This window comes from Armigeres subalbatus, chromosome 2, assembly GCF_024139115.2.
Source record: "Armigeres subalbatus isolate Guangzhou_Male chromosome 2, GZ_Asu_2, whole genome shotgun sequence".
NCBI lineage: Eukaryota > Metazoa > Arthropoda > Insecta > Diptera > Culicidae > Armigeres > Armigeres subalbatus.
Window position 1 is genome coordinate 427,273,025 of NC_085140.1, and position 14,209 is coordinate 427,287,233.

The 14,209-nt window shown below is 35.6% G+C and overlaps 2 non-coding genes across 2 annotated transcripts; one reads left to right on the plus strand and one right to left on the minus strand.

Annotated features, from left to right (window-relative positions):
* Positions 1 to 505: 505 nt before the first annotated feature.
* Positions 506 to 579, plus strand: Trnan-guu (transfer RNA asparagine (anticodon GUU)). The gene has a single exon. It is a non-coding gene; the product is annotated as a tRNA-Asn (tRNA).
* A 12,982-nt stretch (positions 580 to 13,561) lies between these two features.
* On the minus strand, positions 13,562 to 13,634 carry Trnak-cuu (transfer RNA lysine (anticodon CUU)). The gene has a single exon. It is a non-coding gene; the product is annotated as a tRNA-Lys (tRNA).
* Between the last annotated feature and the right edge of the window lie 575 nt (positions 13,635 to 14,209).

Below are 14,209 nucleotides of genomic sequence, written 5' to 3' on the forward strand. Positions count from 1 at the left end.
ACAGAATCGCAAGCGAGTTACCTTGCGTCAATTAAAAATCATGTTAATAAAGTATAAAAAAATACCTCGCGCATGAGACCTCGATGATTGAGATTTGAGTATGATTCTACCAACACTGGTTGTGGAATAGTTTAACGGATTCTTGTTAACTTATTTAGAATGTTTACTTTTCCCGAATGACCACACCCAGACATCATCTCAGTTCGTCGAGGTGAGTCGATCAATATATAACTCTACGAGACTCTTTCTGTCCGAATAAGGCAAAATTATGAATTCTCTTTTCTGGCTTTTTATATCGCTTAAGACTTCACGATAAAAGTAGACATCGTATTTCTTAGTTTCATACTAAAGTATGGATATGAATTCATCACTCATGTTGACGAATTACACTGCGGTCAATTTCTAGTAGAGCATTGAGATATATTTTTACCGAGAAATTGATCAAAAGTACTCGCGCAAAAATAGGACTCCAGTATGATATTCGTAAATTGTAAAATCCCTATCGGCCTTCGTGGCGCAATCGGTTAGCGCGTTCGGCTGTTAACCGAAAGGTTGGTGGTTCGAGTCCACCCGGGGGCGGAATATTTTTATTACACCATATTATTACGCGTAACATTTAAATAGAATCTACAAACCAAATGTGTAAGTTTTGGGGAAAAATGCCGTTCAAACTAAATGTGCATATGATTTTAATATCTAGGGACACGGCAGGTATTTTCGTCTGTTCGTCATAGTCTCAAAAACCAATAAAAGAGACGCTTTTTTGTAAAACTCATACGTACCAAATCGTAAACTCAGGAGAAACGTTTTGCTATAGTAGAGTTCTAGCAAATGTACGTTGCTTTCGTTGGTTTTAGCCCCTATGACGATGGACGGAAATACCTGCCGTGTCCCTATTATCTCGTTCAAAAATAACGTCCATAGTTTAAGGGGGAGAGGCGGGTCAAGATTTTGTGACAGTGTGTACACCACGTATACAAAAAAGCATGACAGAGTGGGGAGGTGGGTCTGAAAATCTCAAAAAGTAGTAGACGTTATTATTATTAAAATCTTTATTAAAGAGGTTTTTAGCCCAAGGCTAGTTCACCTCCGAAAAGTAGTAGACGTCATATTTGAATCAACCCTCAGCAACAATTTTCAAAAGCACTTAATCATCATAATAATAGGCCATTCCAATGGTGAAGCAAGATATTTTGTTTTACGTCATACATCATCATCTTTTGGGGAGCTCCTTAAGGAGTGGCTTTGGAAATTCTTCTAGTAATTCCTTAGAAAATTCCTCTAGGGAATCATTTGGAAATATCTCCAGGAGTTCCATCGAAAATTTCTCCAAGGATTCCAACGCTGATTGCTAATTATCTGATACATGCATTCATCTCTTAGACTGGGTGTTCCATGTTCTCTTAAAAGTATTAAGTTTCGAAAGTTTAAAATTCATTTAAATGAATCATGGAAACCTTAAGAGCGTTAAGGACAAGTCAGCCGGAAACCAATACTAAATGCGTTTTCATGGGCAAAACGGAAGCTACGTACATCTGTCATTTTTATTATTCCACGCATGCTGCGACGTAGCGAAGCTGGAAGCTGTTTTGAGTTTTGGGTTCCGGGAGGCTTGTCCTTAAGTTAATTTGTAATGCAGTTTTTTTTTGTTTATCGTTTTATATAAAGGTTGTGATTATGAAATGTCTTGTTTTACCGCCGATGCGATCGTAGGTTATGGTAATATTATTGTTTGGTTATGAGTTTCATTCAACATTGTATTTTGTTTATTGCTGTTGGAATAAATTTAAGTAGTTCAATAAGATAAAAAATGGTCAGTTGAATTTATTGTATACAAATAAATGAACTTCCCTAAGCAATAGCCTCAGAAAATCTTTTAAACCTCCGTAAAAACTGTTCCATATGTTGCTAATGAACTTTCCTCAGGTATTAACTTCGCTTAGATTGACTGTACCCATCGTGATTGCTAGTCGTGATTGTCCGAGAAACAACAAATAATGCACAGCTCACCAATTGAATAGTTTTTTCGGGACTAGAAAGCTATTCTCGCTGTATATGCTTCGGAGTTTCTTTAATTCAAGACCAATAACGATGCCGGCCACGTCCTCACAGTCAATTAGGATAAGGGGAGGAAAATTAGCTCGACACTCATTGCTACAAGAGACCGAGGAATCCTCTGCATCTTCATGAGCGCACTGGAAAGGAATAGTATGTTAGTTGGGAAGGAAATCTATTGGAAATCGCCTTGGTAAGCGACTAATTATTTCTTTTGAACGACGCCATATTCATGATGATACAAAAATGGAAAAGCAACGCGTGTCTTACGTATTTTCCCGAAGACTGATTCGATATCATAACTACATCGCGACGACTAAAACACGCACTGCACAACGATTGCTCGATGGCTAATCCGAAAAAACACGCACTGAACTGATTAACTTTATTACCAGCCGCGCAATGCAGAACACAATATTTCGGTAAATTGCGCGATCGTTCTGCTGTCCGAAACAAGAGAAAACACGCACTGAACACCTCATGAACTTCCCTCAGGTATTGTCTCGAAATTCACTTAGGTATTGCCTTCCTCCAATAACTCCTTTGAAAATTTCTCCAGAAATTCTTTCGAAATTCTTCCAGGGACCAGGAATTCCACCGGAAGATACCCCTTCAAAAATTGCTCCAGATTTTGCTTATGAACTTCCCTCAGGAATTGCCCCAGTATTTTCTCTAGGAGTCTTTGCGGACGTTCCTCAGGGAGTTACCTCGGAAATTCATCCAGGAACTGCTTCGGAAATTTCTCCAAAAATTTCTTTGAAAAATTATCCAGAAATACCATAGGAAATTATTTCAGAAATTCCTTCGGGAATTTTCCCAAGAGTTCCTTTGAAAATTCCTTCAAAAATTTTTCCAGATATTCCATTGGAAATTTCTCTTATATTTCATTCGAAAGTTCCTCCAGGAGTTCCATCTGAAATTTCTCTAGGAATTCAGACACTGCTTATGAACTTCCCCCAGGAATTGTCTCAGAAATTCCATCAAAAACTGCTTAGGAAATATCTCTGGGATTTCCGTAAGAAGTTGTTCCAGATATTGGTTATAAACATCACTCAGGTGAGAACTGTTCAGTTTATAAAGAGGACCCTTTATATTGTCGATGTTTTTTAAACCATCAATCTTTTTAGAAATATTTTTTTTCGTAAAATATACTATCTGACCTTCTACAAACGTATTCCAATTATCAACGAAACATTTATAATCCACAAATTTGCGATATTCATAACAAACTGGATTATTGGATTTTCAACAACTCCTACCGTTTATATTCCGTTTCCGGACTACCACAGGCTCTACTGTTTCTGGATATCGACAAATCATTGGCAGTGTGTTTCTTTCCGACCTTCTTAATGATTCTGTCAACATGCCGATTTATATTTTGTTCACAAACTGTCCATTTTGCTGTTTATTCGCTGTGCTTTGCAATTTTACTGTTTATTCGAAATTCGAGTAGCTTTGACAATAGGCGCCATTTTATTGGATTGAAAATTACGAACTTCCTTCAGGAATTGCCTCTGAAACTTCTCTCGGATTCTTTTCGTAAGTTCCCCAAGGAGTGAATTCGGAAGTTCCGCCAGGAATTTCTTAGGAAACTCCTTCCTTTTTTTCGGAAGATCCTCAAAGAGTTTTTCAATACTTCCTAAAATCTATTTTAAATTCCTCCAAAAATGTCTTTAAAAATTCCTCAAGCAATATCTTAAAAAAAAAATCAGGCACTCTTTTGGAAATTTTTCAAACAATTTCGGAATAAATTCCTTTGATAAATGAATTTAAAATTTTATCCAGTTGAGTTTTTGAAGAAATTCCCGGATTTTTTTAGGAAGTTCATCCGCGTAATCCATCGGAAATTTTTTCAGGGAATCCTTTCCTGCACGCTTTTTTCACAAATTCTTATAGAAATTGCTTAAGAAATTCCACCGGGAATACGTTTGAAAATTTATCAGAGGATTTAATCCGTTTGAACGATGTCTCAACTTGACAATAACTATGAAGCAATGATTTGATTCGGAAATTCCTCCAACAACTCCATGATAAATACCTGCATAAGTTTGAGAAGAATCCTTTTTGATTCCCAGCGTGACTTACTCCAGAAATTCTTAAGAAACTTGCCCCACATGTTGCTTATGCACTTGATTCATGAATGGCCTTAGAAATTACTCCTAAAATTTCATTGCGAATACCTTTAGGAAATTTCATAAGAAATTGTTCCAGCAATGTCTTTGAGAGTTTCTGCAGTATTTCTTCCGCGAGCTCCTCAAGAAGTTTCTTTGGAAATTCCTCCGGCAATTTTTACTTAGAAAATCCTTCCTCGAGTTTCTTCTGTATTTTCTCCAGGAATTCCATTGGAAATTCTAGAAATAATCGAAATTTTATTTAAAAAACTGCTCCGTGAATTTCTTTAGGAATTTCTTTAAAAATGTCTGTAGAAGAAACTTAAAAAGAATTTTCAGAGGAATTGCTATAGGAACTCCTGAATGAATTTATTCGAGGATTTTTCGATGGAATTCCGGGAGAAACTTTCTATGGAACTCTTAGAGGGATTTCATAAGAAATTCCTGGGACGATTTCCGATGAAATTCATTGAAGAATCTTCGAAAAAAATCCGGGATAGATTCCCGAAGGAATATCTGAAAGAAATTTCGAGAGGAATATTCCACGGAATTCCTGAAGGAATTTCTGACGAAATATGTGAAGTAACTCCTTGAAGATCTTCCTTGAATATTCCTTTGATAATTTCTGATGCAACTCTTGGAGAACATTATATATAATATATAATATCCCTACGAATTTTCTAAATAAAGAGAGGAACAAAAATTCCCATTTCTGGAAAAAAAATCGAAAAAAAGTGGGGATCGACAAAGGAATTCCTGAAAGAATAAATCCATGGAGGAATTTCCGGAGGAATAATTGCAGGAGCGATTCTCGAAAAAAAAATCATGAAGTAATTTGCAAAGGATTTTAAGAACTCCTTGAGAAACTTTTCAAAAACAAATTTTTGGGTGTCTTGGCATTTGCGGAAGAAAGTAAATAACCATCATATTGTGAAATTTTTTATCAAATTATTAAAGAAATTTGCGAATAAATACCTGGATGAATGGCGAAAGGAACTCCAAGAACCATAAGCATGGACTCCATGGACTTAACAAGGAATTCTATTAGGAACTTCTTGAGGGACTACTGAAGGGATTCTTCTAAAAATTTGGAAGGAATTTTCGACGAAGTTCCTGGATAAATAATGGAATTTCCTAAATAACTTTTTAAGGAACTTCCAAAAGAATTGCCTAGAAAAACTCTGGAAGGAATAATTGAAAGAATTTTCTGAGCAATTTCCGAAGGAGTTCCTGGAGGAGTTTCCAAAAAAATCCCTGAAGAACAATGATGGGGAGGGTTCGACTGATGATGGTATATCGGAATTTCTAACGGCCTTGCCGTTGCCTTTTTGGATAATCAAAACAAATGTTTTCACATTTTCCCGACGTTTCGACTCTATTTCAAGTCTTCTTCAAAGGGAGAATTCTACAAAATCATTTGTCGTATAAGGGTACATACTTATTCTGTTGATGTCAATTTTTAAATTGTACATCGGATATTGAACTAAGTGAAACGAAGCGTTTCTTTTATACTTAAGTTTCACTTAGGTGCTAACTTGATTCCCACTGAAGTGAAAGGTTGTTTACCTCTGACCAGGGAGGTATCCAAAAGTTGCTATCTGGGCCCTGTAGCATAATCAGACTAATAATAATAGCTACAAGTTACGAGTTACAAGTCAAAAAATTGCAAGTACTTGTAATTTGTGTTGCATAAAAGTGATTTGCCAACTAATAATATTAGTAGGTACTTGTATTATTAGTAAGGTTGAAATTATTTGTCATTTACCTGTCAAAATTCACCCGACAGTTCACTGTCAATGCGGAGATAAATGATTTGTACGTATTCGTACTTGACTCGAGACACTGAAGACGACCACACAGTTGCGGTCGAAATATGTATCTGCAAAGATAACAAAACGTAGATGAATTAAATGGAGAGTACTAAACTCGTTTTAGACGGTTGAATACATTCCACCAAAAGAGCTTAAAATATTTTTTCTGGATTTGTTCATGTTTTTCTGCAAGTTTGTGCATAGAACACCCATTTTACCTGCGATAGGTATACATGGAACACAAATTTATTATCCTTCTCTCTGTTAATTTATTATTTTTTAATTTTTTATGGAAAAAAAATATTTATTTTGTGGAAAATTTTGTAATTGTTCATTGCTAACATTGATTTATTTATGGAAATTTTGTATTTTTTTCGTGGAACATTTTGATTTCATTATGGAAATTTTTTTTTTTATAATTGCAATTTTTCCTTTTGAAAGTGCTTTTTTATTTTTGTTTTGTGGAAAATTCTTAATTGTTTATGGATATTTTGTTTTATTTGTGGAAATTTTATATTTATTTATTGCTTATACCCTGATTTCTTTATTGAAATTTCCTAATTGCTTATGGAAAATTCCTTATTTTTTTATGGAAATTTTATTTTGCTGCCAAATAAATTTAAAATTTAATCCAGTGGAATTTTTAAAGAAATTCCCACATTTTTTTCATCCGCATAATTTGTCGGAAATTTTTTCAGGGAATCCTTTCCTGCACGCTTTTTTCACAAATTCTTATAGAAATTGCTTAAGAAATTCCACCGGGAATACGTTCGAAAATTTATCAAGGGATTTAATCCGTTTGAACGATGTCTCAACTTGACAATTACTATGAAGCAATGATTTGAGTTGGAAATTCCTCCAACAACTCCATGAGAAATACCTGCATAAGTTTTTGAGGAATCCTTTTCGATTCCCAGCGTGACTTACTCCAGAAATTCTTACGAAACTTGCCACAGATGTTGCTTATGAACTTGCTTCAGAATTTAATTACTCCAAAAATTCCATTGCGAATACCTTTAGGAAATTTCATAAGAAATTGTTCCAGCAATGTCTTTGAGAGTTTCTGCAGTATTTCTTCCGCGAGCTCCTCAAGAAGTTTCTTTGGAAATTCCTCCGGCAATTTTTACTTAGAAAATCCTTCCTCGAGTTTCTTCTGTATTTTCAACAGGAATTCCATTGGAAATTCTAGAAATAATCGAAATTTTATTTAAAAAGCTGCTCCGTGAATTTCTTTAGGAATTTCTTTAAAAATGTCTGTGGAAGAAACTTAAAAGGAATTTTCAGATGAATTCCTATAGGAACTCCTGAATGAATTTATCCGAGGAATTGTCGATGGAGTTCCTGGAGAAATTTTCTATGGAACTCTTAGAGGAATTTCATATGAAATTCCGAGGACAATTTCTATGAAATTTCATGAAGAATCTTCGAAAAATTCCCGACGGAAGTTCTGGAAGAAATTTCGAGAGGAATATCCCACGGAATTCCTGAAGGAATTTCTGAAGAAATATTCGAAGTAACTCCTTGAAGATCTTCCGTGAATATTCCTTTAATAATTTCTGATGCAACTCTTGGAGAAAATTCCATTTTTTTTCACAAATTCTCGGAAACAAACCCCAGATGAAATTTCCCCAGGAATATCCCTACGAATTTCCGAAATAAAGAGAGGAACAAAAATTCCCATTTCTGGAAAAAAAAATCGAAAAAAAATGTGGGGATCGACAAAGGAATTCCTGAAAGAATAAATCCATGGAGGAATTTCCGGAGGAATACACTGGATTTTGTTTTTACACGATTTACACTTTCCTAATTTTTCACCCATCCTAAATGCTTAACGCATAATAATTACTATGTGATTTTTCTTTGAATTATTTAGGATTTTTTGAAACATGTTGCAAAGATTTTGGTGGCAAATTGAAGTCACACGATCAAAAATAAGAGCGAAAAAAAATCGTGTGAAAACAGAATCCTGTGTAATTGCAGGAGCTATTCTCGAAAAAAAATCATGGGGGAGTTTGCAAAGGATTTTAAGAACTCCTTGAGAAACTTTTCAAAAATATCTTGGGGGTCATCATATTGTGAAATTTTTTATCAAGTTATTAAAGAAATTTGCGAATAAATGCCTGGATGAATGGCGAAAGGAACTCCCAGAAGCATAAGCATGGACTCCATGGACTTAACAAGGAATTCTATTAGGAACTTCTTGAGGGACTACTGAAGGGATTCTTCTAAAAATTTGGAAGGAATTTTCGACGAAATTCCTGGATATTTTTTAATGGAATTTCCTAAATAACATTTTAAGGAACTTCCAAAAGAATTCCCTAGAAAAACTCTGGAAGGAATAATTGAAAGAATTTTCTGAGCAATTTCCAAAGGAGTTCCTGGAGGAGTTTCCAAAATAACTCCCTGAAGAACAATGATGGGGAGGGTTCGATTGATGATGGTATATCGGAATTTCTAACGGCCTTGCCGTTGCCTTTTTGGATAATCAAAACAAAGGTTTTCATATTTTCCCGACGTTTCGACTTTATTTCGAGACTTCTTCAAAAAGAGATTTCTACAAAATCGTTTGTCGTATAAGGGTACATACTTATTCTGTTGATGTCAATTTTTAAATTGTACATCGGATATTGAACAAAGTGAAACGAAGCGTTTTTTTTATACTTAAGTTTCACTTAGGTGCTCACTTGATTCCCACTAAAGTGAAAGGTTGTTTACCTCTGGCCAGAGAGGTATCCAAAAGTTGCTATCTGGGCCCTGTAGCATAATCAGATTAATACTATTAGCTACATGTTACAAGTCAAAAAATTGCAAGTACTTGTAATTTGTGTTGCATAAAAGTGATTCGCCAACTAATAATATTAGTACTTGTATTATTAGTAAGGTTGAAATTATTTGTCATTTACCTGTCAAAATTCATCCGACAGTTCACTGTCAATGCGGAGATAAATGATTTGTACGTATTCGTACTTGACTCGAGACACAGAAGACGACCACACAGTTGCGGTCGAAATATGTATCTGCAAAGATAACAAAACGTAGTGGAATTAAATGGAGAGTACTAAACTCGTCTTAGACCGTTGAATACATTCCACCAAAAGAGCTTAAAATATTTTTTCTTGATTTGTTTATGTTTTTCTGCAAGTTTGTGCATAGAACACCCATTCTACCTGCGATAGGTATACATGGAACACAAATTTATTATCCTTCTCTCTGTTAACTTATTAATTCCGTGGTTTAATCCGGTTTCGTGGTATTATACATTTTTTACAAAGAAAAAAATATGTACACTGGAGTGTTTTTTACGTGGTTTGAATAAGTTCTAATCTTGGCGATTTGTATGTTACTCGAACGTATCTTCCATGAAAAATCTAATTCCGCTAGACTTGTTTGACGCATGTTTTTGAAGCAAGTTTCAATTTACGTCAATTGTGGGGCTTATGCCGGCTTGGATTTTGATTTTTGTCCGATTATGAAATTAAGGCGATTTCTTTTACAATAAAACTTAACAGAAATCATTTCAAAATTATTGATGATAATATTGCATCAAATTTTGTTAACAATTTAAGTAGTTTTTCTTTTTTTTTTCATGGTTGTTGTCAAAAACAGGGCAAAATGCATGGTCCCACCCAATATGTCAACACTTAAAGTATTTCTGCTATCTCCAGAGTCATTTTTCATAATTTTCAATTTTTTTTGTTACAACTAGATATTTATTATTAGTGCATAGTGTTTCACTCTACGGTAATGAGAAACGTTTTGAATAATAGTTTCTTTTTCTGTCGTAAAGTCGTAAAAAAATAAAACTATGCATATTTACTTTGCAGAGCTGAAATAATAAAACGAAAGCTACTTGTAAATTAAAATACAGAACCATTCATACTTGTAAATATAAGTACAAGCCAACGCTAATAGTTTCTACATGTATTTTCTTTAAGGAACAGTTACTTGTAAATTCCACTAATGTTTTTATCGCGATTTACTTGTAATATTAGTCTTGTAATTTCAGAACTAGAACGGGAAGTGTTATTCCAAAGAAAATTTAGTTTTCAAAAAAAGTTATTTTCAATTAAACTTTGTTTTTGGGTAAAAGTTATTTTCGAGTTCATTTCCAGGGAAATATTATTCTATGGCAAATGTTTATTAGTGCGTTGATTTATTAGGCTCAGTTGTCCCATTAACAACTCTACGGAGCAGAGAGAAAAAAAATGAATATAAATATAAAAATATAAGATGATCTCCGCACGCAGTTCTTCTCGGGACACTTAAACGGGTGCCTGAAGCGTGCGTTTTTTGCGTACTATCATGTGCCCTTGGTTATCCGATTTCGGATTTTCTTCTGGAACTTCCTTAAAGTCCTTATTCAAGGTTTCATTCGACATCAATTTTTTTTTTCGTTCACAGAAACTACGCAAGCATATTATGGAGTTGTAGAGAGATACTTCATGATGAAGCTCTTAGAATACGTTAGAATATTTTTTTTTAGAAGAAGATCTTATAGAGTTCTTGTACTAAAATCCTAAATAATTTCTTGAAAAACATTCGTAGGAGTCTCTGAAGCAGTGTTGGTGAATTCACACTCTATCAATCAATGAGTACTCTGAGTGATTAATCTCGCATGGTTTTCTCATTTTTTAAAAATCATTTTGCTGCAAACCCGTAAATAGGTGTGTAATTTATTATAAAAAATGTTTGTAAATATGAATAACATAATATAAAAACACAAAATGATTCCAATGAAGTACATAGCAGAAACCTGAACAATCCTTTGTAGATAGGTCTGGGGCAGATTTCAACTCGGCCTTGATTTGAATCGTCCATGAGATACAAAATTTTGAATGTTCACAGTGTTCACAGTGTTCAGTGTTGTAGTGTTCACAGTTATTAACTGCGAGGTGTCTAAGCCAAGTTTCAATTTTTTATATTCGTATATCATGAGGCTAATACGATGATACTTCTATGCTCAGAGAGGTCGAAACAAATTCCAATTCGAAAATTGCCTAGACCGGCACCGGGAATCGAACCCGGCCACCCTCAGCATGGCCTTGTTTTGTAGTCGCGCATCTTACCGCACGGCATTATCGTTAGATGGTCTTTAAATTTTGCAGCTTTACCAACTTGTCAGGCCCTCCGAATGGCTTTCAAACCACATCTTGAACCGAATCTGACAGAACGAATTGATTCCTGACTGCTTCAAGTACATCTGCCTGTCACCATTGCCACATCAGATTCTGAAGTCAGAAGTGTTAAACCCACCAGCCACTGTCGTGTTCTTGAAACTGCTTATAAATAACTCTGCTTCCCGCTAACGCTGTTCTGAAAATAGTTCCAGATCGACTCCTGCTGCATAAGTAACTGGCTCCATTTCCTACTGGATCTTCATCGGTACCAACTGATCAGATCCTCCATCGCCCTTGCCGCACTGAACCCCATAGAAGTTTTTTAAATTTTGTTTGGAATTGGACTCATTGTCGGACTCCAATAATAAACCGTTTTTGACAATCAACCATTTGAGCATGGTCAAACTGTGGGGTTTAATTTAAATTTATTTTAGAGCTTCATCTATCTTCTTCACAATTGTAGTTTAACCGTCTAAGACGAGTTTAGTACTCTCCATTTATTTCCACAAATTATTTTGTTATCTTTGCAGATACGTATTTCGACCACAACAACAGTGTCTCGTGCTTCACTCGACTTGAGTCGAGTCAAGTCAAGTACGAGACACTGAAGACGACCACACAGTTGTGGTCGAAATACATATCTGCAAAGATAACAAAATAATTAGTGGAATTAAATGGAGAGTACTAAACTCGTCTTTGACGGTTGAATACATTCCACTAAAAAGAGCTTAAAATATTTTTTTCTGAATTGTAGATTGTTTTTCAGTGCAATCAGCATTTAAATTGCAAAAGGCCTTGCAAAGAACAGTTCATTAGTTGAACTGTTGCAGCTAAAGTGAGAGACAACGTGCGTCATTATAAAACAACAAAAATACTCAACACAGCATAATGGAGATAAGTTGATAATATGCTTTTGGCAAGGTCGGCTAAAGAGTACTCATCTCGTTGTACGTGATGGAATGGCGTAATACGCATTACACCACCGTTACTATTGCGTTGTTATGGCAGAACGCGTGTACTAAACTTTATTTCCTGAAAGTTGATTCTCCTGCACTGGTCAAATACCAAAATGGCAGGATTTCAATTTGCCATCTAAAAAACCTCGTTTCATACTCACTAAGCATCACCGTCGATAATTATTGATTATCATTTTGCTCTACAAGTTCCATTATAAAAATTAATCGCCCGACACAAAACTGTTTACCTATTTCAGTAGTGACGAGGCAAAACTTAACCGACTTAAGCGTCGCGGGTTGCACTTGGCCACCAATGTGCACCGCACACCGGGCGACGCTGGCTGGCTGCTGCCGTAAGGAAACATCTGTCGCGTGCCGGTAGCAATCAACCGTCAAACCATCATCCACTCATCGAGCCATCATCGGCTGCCATCTCTATATAGTCTCTAGAAGAAAGCGAAAATACAACATTATTTTAATGGCAAAGCCAAAGCACCACAATGGGCATCTTTTATACAATTCGGTGGTCAAAACTATTTCATAATCATAAATTCCCTCAATATTCCAATAATAATAACCAGTGTTATTGAAAAGTATTCATGTCAGGTTTGCAATAAATCCTAATAATTCTCTGTAGTTTTTTTTAAATGAAAACATGAAAGTGTGCACACGAAGTCTGAAATTACCATCATCCCGATTTTGACCACCGAAAACAGCACTGTGGTATGAAATAGCGCCGTCCGGTAATGGATTGCATAATCCTTCCATCATCGCGCGCAATGTTCATTTCTCATTTGTCTATAGCTTCGACTTCGATTCCCGGTTCCGAAACTGGGCGCACTGAGAGGAGGTGCAAAACCGACAACCGCGTAATGACAAACGTTCAGGGTTTTTTTTCGGATATTTCCTCCGTTTCCACCACGATCGGATCATTTATTATCAATGTCAACATGCTTTCCGCATGAAGGTAAACCGTTCCGTGGCAAGGGTTTCCCCATTCTAATGAACGGCAGCGTTAAAATTTCAATAATTATCCAAAATATTTACGATTAACGACGCTCGTTTGTTACGCGTGAGGTGGGATTGAATTCGAACATATGTGTCAATGAAACGGGCGTCGGGTTGAATATGCTGCATCGCATTCGTTTCCACCGATTGATCTGCCATTAATCATAATCCGATTTGGGTATATGTTACGTATGCGGTGATCGGCGGCGACCGTATTCAACTACGTTTCATTGTGGTTTTAAATGGCAAAAGAAAGGTTGATTCGCGTGGCAGAATAAAGCCCACATATGTGCGGTTTTAAAATTAATGAACCCAATCGACGCAGTGCAGATTACGAACATGCATGCGGTATAATAGTGAGGATGAGTAAATAATGAGCGGTCCATTAATCAAAGCACTAATGCAACTTATGACACGCTTCGCCTGCAGTATCATAAATACCCTATCGTTATCGATGAACCAAAAACTGATCAAGTAAATACGGTTGAATCAAAATAATTGGACGCCCAACGTGGGGCTCGAACCCACGACCCTGAGATTAAGAGTCTCATGCTCTACCGACTGAGCTAGCCGGGCGGCGTTGAAAATTAACAAGAAAAATATATAATATATATATATATAAATGCCATAAATTTGTTATTATTCCTACCCGAGACAAACATATTTTTGCCGATTCAGTCAAGTGAAACATAAAAATCTGGCAACAGTTGAGAACAGTTGATGAGGCTTCAAAAATTTTAGATGTTCTTCCTAATCAAATGTGACTGATGTAAAAATGCAATCTATGAATGCCACCAACAGCAACATAAAGCAAAACCGGAATTATAACCAAAGTCGAATGGCGGTTTTTTTTGCAATGACAACACAGTTTTTAAGCGTGGTTAGAATCATTCAACCAAATTACTTGCTTTGATGTAAGGGCTGTCAGATTTATTAGTAAATCTGTATTAGCCTTAAATAAAAATCTGTATTATCTGTATTTGAGGGAAAAGGGTATTTTTGAAAATGATGCTGATAATAATTAATAATAAATAATTAAATGCACATTTGGAACTAACGAGAAAAATACCATGATCTGACATATCAACATTATTCCATTAGGCTTTTTGGAAAATAATTAGAAGTATTTGAGGTTCCTAATTTAATTTATT